This window comes from Chlorocebus sabaeus, chromosome 9, assembly GCF_047675955.1.
Source record: "Chlorocebus sabaeus isolate Y175 chromosome 9, mChlSab1.0.hap1, whole genome shotgun sequence".
Taxonomy (NCBI): Eukaryota; Metazoa; Chordata; class Mammalia; order Primates; family Cercopithecidae; genus Chlorocebus; species Chlorocebus sabaeus.
This window is the reverse complement of record NC_132912.1, coordinates 81,508,568-81,518,359: the sequence shown is the minus strand read 5'-3', so window position 1 is coordinate 81,518,359 and position 9,792 is coordinate 81,508,568. Positions and strand designations below refer to the sequence as shown.

General features: G+C 37.3%; 1 pseudogene; it reads right to left on the bottom strand.

Annotated features, from left to right (window-relative positions):
• Positions 1-543: 543 nt before the first annotated feature.
• Positions 544-2,419, bottom strand: LOC119628102 (large ribosomal subunit protein P1 pseudogene; annotated as a pseudogene).
• Between the last annotated feature and the right edge of the window lie 7,373 nt (positions 2,420-9,792).

Here is a 9,792-nt window from a genome sequence, read left to right as displayed (position 1 = left end):
CATCTCACATCTCACATGGATGTTTTCCTAAACTCTGATCTTCCTTACTCTTTGGAAGATACCTTGATGGTGAGGGTGGCAACATATTCCAGTGTAATTCCCCAGCAAGGAAATAGAAGCCTTCTTTTATAAAAACTAGCAAGAAGCCACACAACCATTTTGAGAGCTTTCTGGCTCTGGCTTTGCTTTGATACAACATCCCCTACCCTCATCTTAATGTTTGAATCATCTTCTGTTGTTGTGATGCTCCTGGTTTCAGATTCCAGGTCTAGAGACTATCCGAATTTTTCTTTGCCAATTTGCAACCTAGATTGCCTGCAACTCCAGATGTTTTAGATTCTCCTCTCAGTGCCATTGTGCTTGTCCATCTTTACATGGCTCCTCATGGACATCCCACTGATCCTTCTAACTTGCTTTCATTCAGGTCCTGGAATTTGCCTTGCAGTTCTAATTTGCCTGTTAGTTCTTGGCTAGGTTCTTCATGGTGGTGGTAGTGTCGTCATTTACACAAGTCGGACTGCAAATTTTGCCATCATTATCAGAGGTATTCTTTTTTTATATATTTATATATTTTTGTTTATTAAGAGTTCAGCTATTTATTGAACATGTTATAAAACAAGTTTAGTCAAAAAGACCAAAGCCCATGTCCTCGTCAGACTCCTCAGATTCTTCTTTCTTTGCTTCCACTTCCCTCTCCTCAGCCGAGGCAGCAGTGGTGGAAGGGGCAGGACCTCCTTCCTGTGCGGTGTGGGCTGCTGGAGCAAACTAGCAGCCCCTGCATTGCAAAGGAGGCTGCCCATACTGGCCAGGGCTTTTGCAAAGAAGCCAGGCCAAAAGGACTCAACAGTTACAGCAGCTACTTTAATGACGGTATTGAATTTATCCTCCGTGATGGTCACCTCATTATCTTGCAGAATGAGGACCCAGTAAATGCAGACAATCTTGGGTGAAAGTGTGACCGGAGCTGCCGGCCCACAGTACTACTTGCGAGATGAAGTAGCACGGTAGTGGGCAGCTCAAGACTCACATCCACCACATTGCAGTTGGAGTGCCTCACTCCAATGTGGCCTTAGCTTTTTCAGAAGGACTGAGTACCTTGGCAGCAGCTGAGGGAAGGGACTCTTCCTGTTTTAATGAGGTCCTAATCAATGTTTAACAACTAGTTGTTTAGGGGAAAGGGGAAGAAAAAGCCCCATTTGGCTACCTTATTTTTTTCACCAAAATTGCTTATTGATATTTCTGTCTCCAGTCTTTCCCCTTTCTAATCTTGTCTCTGTATCACTTTCTAAAATGCAATGTCATCATGTTATAACCTAGGTTAAAATCCTTTAATAATATCTCACTACCTGGGGGGAAAAGTCACGCATGGTCTTTTGTGACCTTGGTTCAATTTACTTCTTCAGCTTCATCTGTCAGCTTTTTATCTCTTATTCTATGCTCTAGCTAAGCTTGAAATTCCCCCACAATGTAGTAGGGTTTTTGTTTTTTGTTTTTTGTTTTTGCCTCTGAATCTTTGCATATGGTATTCTTCTGCCCAGAATGTTCTCTTCCTGCTTTTTTTTTCACATTGCTTATTCCTATTCATTGTCAGAAGGTCGTTTAGATACTACCTCCCCCTAGAACTGTTCCCAATATCCTCCAGGATGGTTTTGTTTGTTTAACCTCTATTCTCATAGTACATTGCTATCTATACTAATAAAGACATTTGTATCTATCAGGGTCTCAGCAGGAAACAGACAGCATACTCCAAATGGACAATTTGAGGAGAGTTTAATAAAACCAAGGAATTGTCGGGATTTAGGGGAACCAACAATAGATAGTTCAGTACCACCCTCGTACTAGTAGCATCAGAAAGTATTTCCACCCTAAGCTTGATGAAGAAAAGAGAAGTAGTTAATACAAGCCAAAGAGAATGCCTGAGCCTTATGAAGGCTGTGGCCCTTTGTAGAAAGATCCACAGCAACTCCGCAATGAGGGAATCTGGGAAATACATACTCAGCCTCACATTTCTCATGTCCTCCAGTCTACTGCCAATGACTTCAATGAACTGAATCCAACCAGAAGCCAAAGGGTAAATGGAGACTGATGTAATTCATAATATATGTAATCTGTAAAGGTCAGTCTCCTAGTTCCTACATCATAGAATAGGATTGAGAAAAGTAGAGTGTGAATCTAGAAAGACAAACACAAGGTAACCAGCACAAACTGATGTCCATTTATTGAATACCTATTTTATTTGACAAATGGTATTCCTGGTTCATAGAAGTGCCCTATATTATATATAAATTTGTGTCCATTTTACAAGTGAGAAAACTGAGGTTTGGCTAGCGAGGCTACCTAAGAGGTGGCATAGTACAGATTCAAATCCATTTCTATCTGGGTCTGAAGGCTGAGCTCTTGCCACTTTCCATACTGCCATTACTGGTGTGGTGTTTTTCCTTATCCCCTAGTCTATAGTCTACTTGAGTACAAGGTTAACATTTCATTTATCTTTATATCACTCGTGCCTTGTGCAGTGGCTAGCCCATAGTAGATAGAGTAGATGATAGATATCTGTGGAATTGATTAACAAAAATAACTGAAGGATTCAGTATTTTAATTTATATAAGTGGGGATTGGGTAATTGGAGTCTGCCAGGGGATGTTAATGGATTATATCTGGCACTAAAGCACCTCTTTGTAACTGTCCTTTATAAATAATTGCCCTTCTCTTCATATTAAAGAGAGAATAAAAGTTTATCTGGTCTCTTAACCATAGGAGTGTAACAAAAACTGACAATAAGTGGGTTTTCTGTATGCTGATCATCTTCCATCTTCCCCCTGACTTGGCTAAGAGCTGAGGGCAACAAACAATGGAGCTTGCTTTCCCCAGTTCTTCCTCTATGACTTTTCTTCGAGTTGCCATGTCCTTTTCTAATGGTTCATTTCTCTTTCCCTTTCACTTAACTTGGCTTTTATATGTCTGTCCATCACTGGCTCTCTAACTATCAGCTAGGCTAGCCTGACTCTTTTATAACTTTCAAAGGAAGCTGCCTGCTCTGAATGTATGATGCTAAAGAATGGGTTTTGGTAAGTCCTTAAGAATGGTTGTTTATGTTATTTCAAAGGTTGCCAAGTAATAAATAGTTGTTTGAAAGTGAAGGGTAAATTGGTATTTCACCACCCTGTTCTCTGCTGCTCTTGTGATGGCTCAAATCATAAAACATCATGTTTTGACCTTCATAGGAAGATTTCACTAACTTGGGGTTACTGAGTGGGCAGAGACATTCACTTTCCTACTCAGTACCCTGGACACTACTCAATCCTAGCCCAGTTGGAACTCCACTGTTTGAACCTTTGAAACTGTGAAACTGATTGAAGCTTCTGAGCCAACAAAAGAGGCAAAGGGCCTTTGTGCTTCAGCAAGGAAATGTTCCAGTTCTTTTGCACTTTGCTAATAAAGGCTGGCCCAGGAGCCCTGGCGTCCCTGGAACACAGAGGGAGTTATAGGGAATAAAGGCAACTTGACTCTTTGGGGTCATTTCTCTCTTCCCAGGGACTTTTATGGATAATCTTCCAGTCATTGAGAGGTTTAGTACTCATTCAGATCTCATAGCTTTGGATTTGGATGAGAATTTTTTTAAAAAGCTATCTAGTATATTGCTGAATTGCCTCAGATATTCCAGTGTATAAACTCTGATGCTTACCTTGTCTCATTTTCCACATCCTCACCCAGCTTCACCCATTTAGGTCACCTGACTAGCCTTGTACTGATTTCAGTTTGCTATCCCAAATTTATTTTGTAATTTATAGTGCTATGAAGATGTAAATTATTTACTAGTGTTGTTATTGTTGGATCAAGTTATTAACTCTAATGCCATGTAATGCCTTTAGTAAGCTGAGTGAGGAGATAAGAATCTTCTCTCCTGACACAATTTTAGAAAATGTGATATTTTTAAAAGCCAGAGACCCAAATTCAAAATTTCATTTTAATACACTGTGTTATATGTCTGCTTATGGAAACTGAGGTAAATAAACAGCAGACCTGAAAGAAGCTTGAGAATTTCATCCCCCAATCCTCAATTTTATAAATTAGCTATTTGGTAGGCAGAGTAATTATTGGACATAAATTGCTGTATAAGATGATAGCTATGTCCTACTGGTCATCCACCATAAATCTTCAAATTTGCAGAACCAATGAGGTTAATTATGGCATAGCATCTGAGTCTACAATGAAAGAATACAATGTGAAAGATGGTTCTGATACCGTTTTGAGGCATCTGGCCCTAATCAGACTCCAATTTTAGAACCAATCCTACCTAAAGTTTTCTATAATTTATTACATCAGAAGATTCAAAGAGTTATTTTTATACAGAGAAAATTGGACTGAAGTAAAAGTTATTTTCATCACTCCATCTAATTACAAAGCTGAGCACAGAACTATGACTATTCAAACATGTTGCAGATATAATAAAGAGAGTGAATAGCAATGAAAGCTGGTCTTGAATAGCTGCCAGGATAAGCAAAGATGGGGGAAATGACTCTCATGATTAGAGGGGAAATTAAGGAAACAGTAATTTCTTTTCAAAATGTTCACATACCATTTATTAGGTATTTTAAGGGTTTTGGGGTAGCTATGATTTTTATTATTCCTTAGTTGCGTGTAGTTTATTCCAGCAATGAAATGTGATTTTATTGTAACTGACTTCAAGGAATATGGTCTACCACTGAGAAAAAGGAAAGAGAAGACTTATGACTGGGCCAGGGAATGTGAATTCAGACAAACATACATAGAGTCAGGATTTAAGCTATAGTTCATATCTCTTTGGGTAATTCTTTCTTTCCTTTGGGTTAGCACAAAACTACATCAGCACTGAGGAGGAAATCATTAGCTTTGAGGAGAGAAAATTTAGGCAAAAACAACACCCTGAAAATTTAGCATGACTTGGGAGAGCTCATGAGTCAGTCAACTATTTTGAGCTCTTAAAAAAAAGAAAATAACTTTCTTTGGTCCAGACGAAAACTTTAACTTCTTCTCAACCTTTAATTATTCCTGGGAAGACTAAAGAAATTTTAACGTATCTAGTTTCCTCCTAATACGTTTCTGCTGAGAGACAGGCTGCATACAAGTCAGAGAAACCCGAAATTAAATCTAAACCATGTAGCTTATAGCCATGTGACACTGAGTAAATTACAATCTGTCTAGAACCCAAGTTTCTCATCCGTAAAACAGGGCAAATAATGGCAATTTTTAGCGTCAATGTGAGGGGTAAAGGAAAAGAGATAAACCTCAACAAATAGTAGTTCTTAATTTCTGATGAACACATTATTGCGTAAGTCTCAATACTGTTAGTATATTTCCATTTTCTCTGGAAGTGAATGAAAGGAAGCTATTTTTTGATTCATTTAGTTATTTTACTGCACAGAAATCAAACAACTTATAAAAAAAGGTATCTCTACCTAAGATGGTAGTTTATACTAGTCCAGGGTGTCTTACTACTCAGAAAATGGAACAGATAGGAAAGAGGTTGTAGCAAATAATTTTCATGCTCCCATGAGCTGGAGCCTTATTGTGCTTGCAGTCTGGCAAATTCCCAGGATTTCAGACACAGGCTTATATAAATATAGCATTATGAAAACATAAATGTCTGAGTGGGGGGTGAAATGCATCAGTCCATCAGCATGGGCACTTTTATTTTGTTTTAGGTTCTCATTATTGAGCACCTACTATGTGTTCATCACTACTTTAGGTGCTTTATACGTGCCATTTTATTTAACTCTTGGCATTACTCTGTGAAGCAGATAATATCTTCATTGTGCAGTTGAGGAAACTAACACTCAGAGATATTTACTTGGATTTATGAGCAATGTCTGCATTATAAACTAGAGGTGGGAAGACTAGTTAGGATGCTTTGCAGTCATCCACTTGAGAGAAATTGTCGGTCTGTGACAATAGAAAGTGAATCTCTTGGAAAGATTCTACAATGTTATTGCTTTTGCCCAAAATGGCACATTACGGAAATCAATTAATTAAGTTAAACAGCAACTATATATACAAACATGTTTCTATGACTCTTCTATATCATATAATTTGTCTTTAATAAATGTGATTTATAAATAAATTAAGTGTACTTGAGTTCAGAGATGATGCCCAAATTCTCATCTAGTCTCTATTTTTAAAGATATTTACAAAGGGAGATTGAGAAATTTTCCTTGTGAAATGTTCAGCAATCCTGGCCGCCAGAACCTCCTTTGGATAACTGACAATAAACGAAGTTGTTTCTTATTAAACATCAAGTCAGCCTTGAATGGTTCACTATTAGCTCAATAATTCACTCTTATTAAGAAGCTACCAAATGAAAATGTCAATATAATTTTGCTTTATCCATTAATAGCTGTTTTTTATAACACCTTTCCTTTCTCAATGAATTGTACCTACATATAGCTGTAATATAAAGGAATATCTTTAAAATATATTTTTATGAACTCCATTTTGAATAAATGCAAGAATAATCTTTAGCCAGAGTGAGCAGTTACATGTTTGGTGACTAAAAACATTTCTTCCTCTAAAGAAGCTGAAGCTGAAAACCTGAATTATATTATCTGAAAGTCTTTCAGAATAAAAATACTAACTATATTACCACAGGGTTTCTGAACCTCAGCACTATTTGGACCAGATAATTCTTTGTTGTGGGAGGCTGTCCTGTGCAAAGTAGATGTTAAGCATCATCTTTGGCCTTTACCTACTATACTCTTAAATTGACAACTGTCGCATCCCAAATTATGGCAATCAAAATGATCTCCAGACATTGCCAAATGCTTGCTGAGGAGGCAAAATTGTCTCCAGCTGAGAACTATAGTCCCGGAGGTAAATATTAGTTACTCCACTTTCAGTCATAGATCAAATGATTTTGTTTTTCCACATAGGCAATAAGAATAAGTATCAATAGAGTGGTTTAGCATTTTATTATTAGAAATAAATTTATCCTTTTTAAAAATAGCAATATATATCAATTGCAGAGAAAAATATAAAATAGAGTTAAAACTATCAGAAAAGCATATATAATCACCCCCATTGCCATGTTCCACAGATAACTGGCATGATTATTTATGTATTTTTATCATATTCTTAAAAATGAGATTATATTGTATGTATTAATCAGTAACCTGGTTATTTACAAATTAATAATATATGACTAGTAATTATCCACTTATAGAATGATTTTAAATAGAATGATATTCCATTCTACGGCTTTACCATTGGTAAGTCACTCATTAATTTAATATAGTTAAACTCTATGTGTTAAGCCATGTGCTAGGTACTATGTATAAAACGGTAAAGAAGACAGAGGGGCAAGAAACTATCCTCATGAAGGTAGAGAGACTAACAACGCACATAAACAATGTAAGAGAGAGAGGAAATAGCCTAACACCCTCTAGGAAGACAGGTCTTCACGACCAGGAGAGGTGAATCAAGACAGATGAGAGCACAAAAGTCTTCATTTTAGTGAAGTAACCAGTGCTGAAGACAAACCATTGTCTTATGGATCTGTGTTTCCCTCTATGCACTTATCACTGTGCTGCTTAATAAGTGACAGAATAATTAAAATTTTTATACGAACTTGAATATCCCAGTCATTCTTACCCTGTGATATAGTTTCCCCTCTGTGTCCCCACCCAATTCTCACCTTGAATTGTAGTCTCTATAATCCCCACATGTCAAGGGCAGGACCAGGTAGAGGTAATTGAATCCTGGGGGCAGTTTCCCCCATGCTCTTCTCATGATAATGATGAATCTCATGAGATCTGATGGTTTCATAAGTGTCTGGCTTTTTCCCTGCTTGCACTCATTCCCTCTCCTGCCGTCCTGTGAAGAGGTGCCTTCCGCCATGATCGTTAAGTTTCCTGAGGCCTCTCCAGCCATACGGAACTGTGAGTCAATTAAAAGCTCTTTCCTTTGTAAATTACCCAGTCTTTAGAGCAGCTTGAGAACAGACGAATATACCCTGCTTTGGTAACCTTTCTGCTGCTTTTCCTCTCTCCTCCATGCCCTTAAATGTGCAGACAAATGTTTGATGTATTACAGCTGTGTTCTCTCAACAGGTCTGGATATATACAGAGTGAGCCTCTGCCCCTGCTGGAAACAATGATTTTTTAAAAAAAGCATTTGAGCTCACATTGAGAGCTTGTACTCTAGACTACCAGTCTTTTTGTTTTATTCATAGTGTTTCCTCCAAGAGTAACAACAACCCTATCATCTAATAATTAGGGTTAATTAACTTCTTTTCTTGCCAACTGGTCCCTCAGTAGAAGGAGCCTCGGAAGAAGGAGGTCAATGGGACTCTTGCCTGTCCCTCTTGCCTACTTGTCTGCAGTGGGAATGGTAAGCAAAATTCCCCTGAGTAGATCACTAGGAGTGATGGGAAGCAGGGTTATTCCTTTCTCGTTCCTTGGTTCCTTGGCCCATGGATTTTACCAATTGTGGACACAGCACTGTATAATTGTCTTTGATTTAGAGTGTATACTGGATTCTCAGGGACAGCTTCTCATCTTCACTGGGTACCGTTTATAAGCTGGCATTTTAACAAACAGTTCCACCACTCTTTCAGTTCTGCAACTCCTGCATGGTATAGTATGAGACATGACCAGTAGATCTCATTGTCATATGCCCATTGCTGTACCTCCTTTGCTTTAAAATGGGCCCTTTAGTCTGTGCAGTGTTATGTGATCAGTGGATCAAACATTCTGTAAGCCTGCAGAGTGTGATGCTGGATGAGAGCCTATAAGCAAAGAAAGACAAACTTGTACCAAGAATAAAAGTTGATTCTCATCAATATGAAGTCATCATTTTCATTCAACATTGTACTAGCCAGTGCAATATGTCAAAAAAAGAAAGAAAGAAGAAAGCCATTTGGATTGGAATGGAAGAAATAAACTATGTGCAGATGAAATGTTTATGCAGAAGGTTCAAAAGAATCTACAAAAACCTGTCAGAACCAATAAGTGACTTTAGAAAGGCCATAGAATGTGTGATATAAACTTTTACCTTATGTCGTTTATATAACAACGGGAACAAAATACATTTACAAATTAAGTAGAAAAAATAATAAAATTGACAAATAAACAGCATCACTTTGGTGCATTTCTTTTTCCTTTGCTTTAACATGAATATGAGACCCCCATAACATCCTACATTGTTTGAAATAAGCATGCCTATTATTACCTTGTTCCATGTGATAATTCAAATTCTTCTTCCACTGTTTTTTATTTCAACTATTCATACAGCCTTCTGACATCAATTTGCATTTAGTTGGCTTCAATGCTTCACTATTTTTAATCTTAGTAAGCACAAATAAAAGTGACATAACTTGGACTTCACACAATCATAATCACAAGTACAAATATGTAAACTTTGGCACTGAAATCTTGTGGTGGTACTCAGATGTACTTTACCACCAAAATAATCAATAATATGTTTATATTAATTCATTTTGAAAGATTTTCAGAAAAATGTAAAAAATTCACAGAGAGACTCTGCATAAAAATATATCTGTGGACAGGGGCACATAGATTCCAGTTTTGAGAAACACTAGTAAATACCGCTAATTTGAAAATAAACCTATATGATCTGATAATATTTCTCATTTTGTGTTCTATTCATTAGCATTATAAACTCTTTTATGGTTAGTGAGAGTTTGTTTTTTATTTCCTGATGGATAGTAGGCACTTATCCAATACTTAGTGATATGGTCTTGGCTCTGTATCCCCATCCAAATCTCATCTTGTAGTTCCCATAATTCCCAGGTGTTGTGGG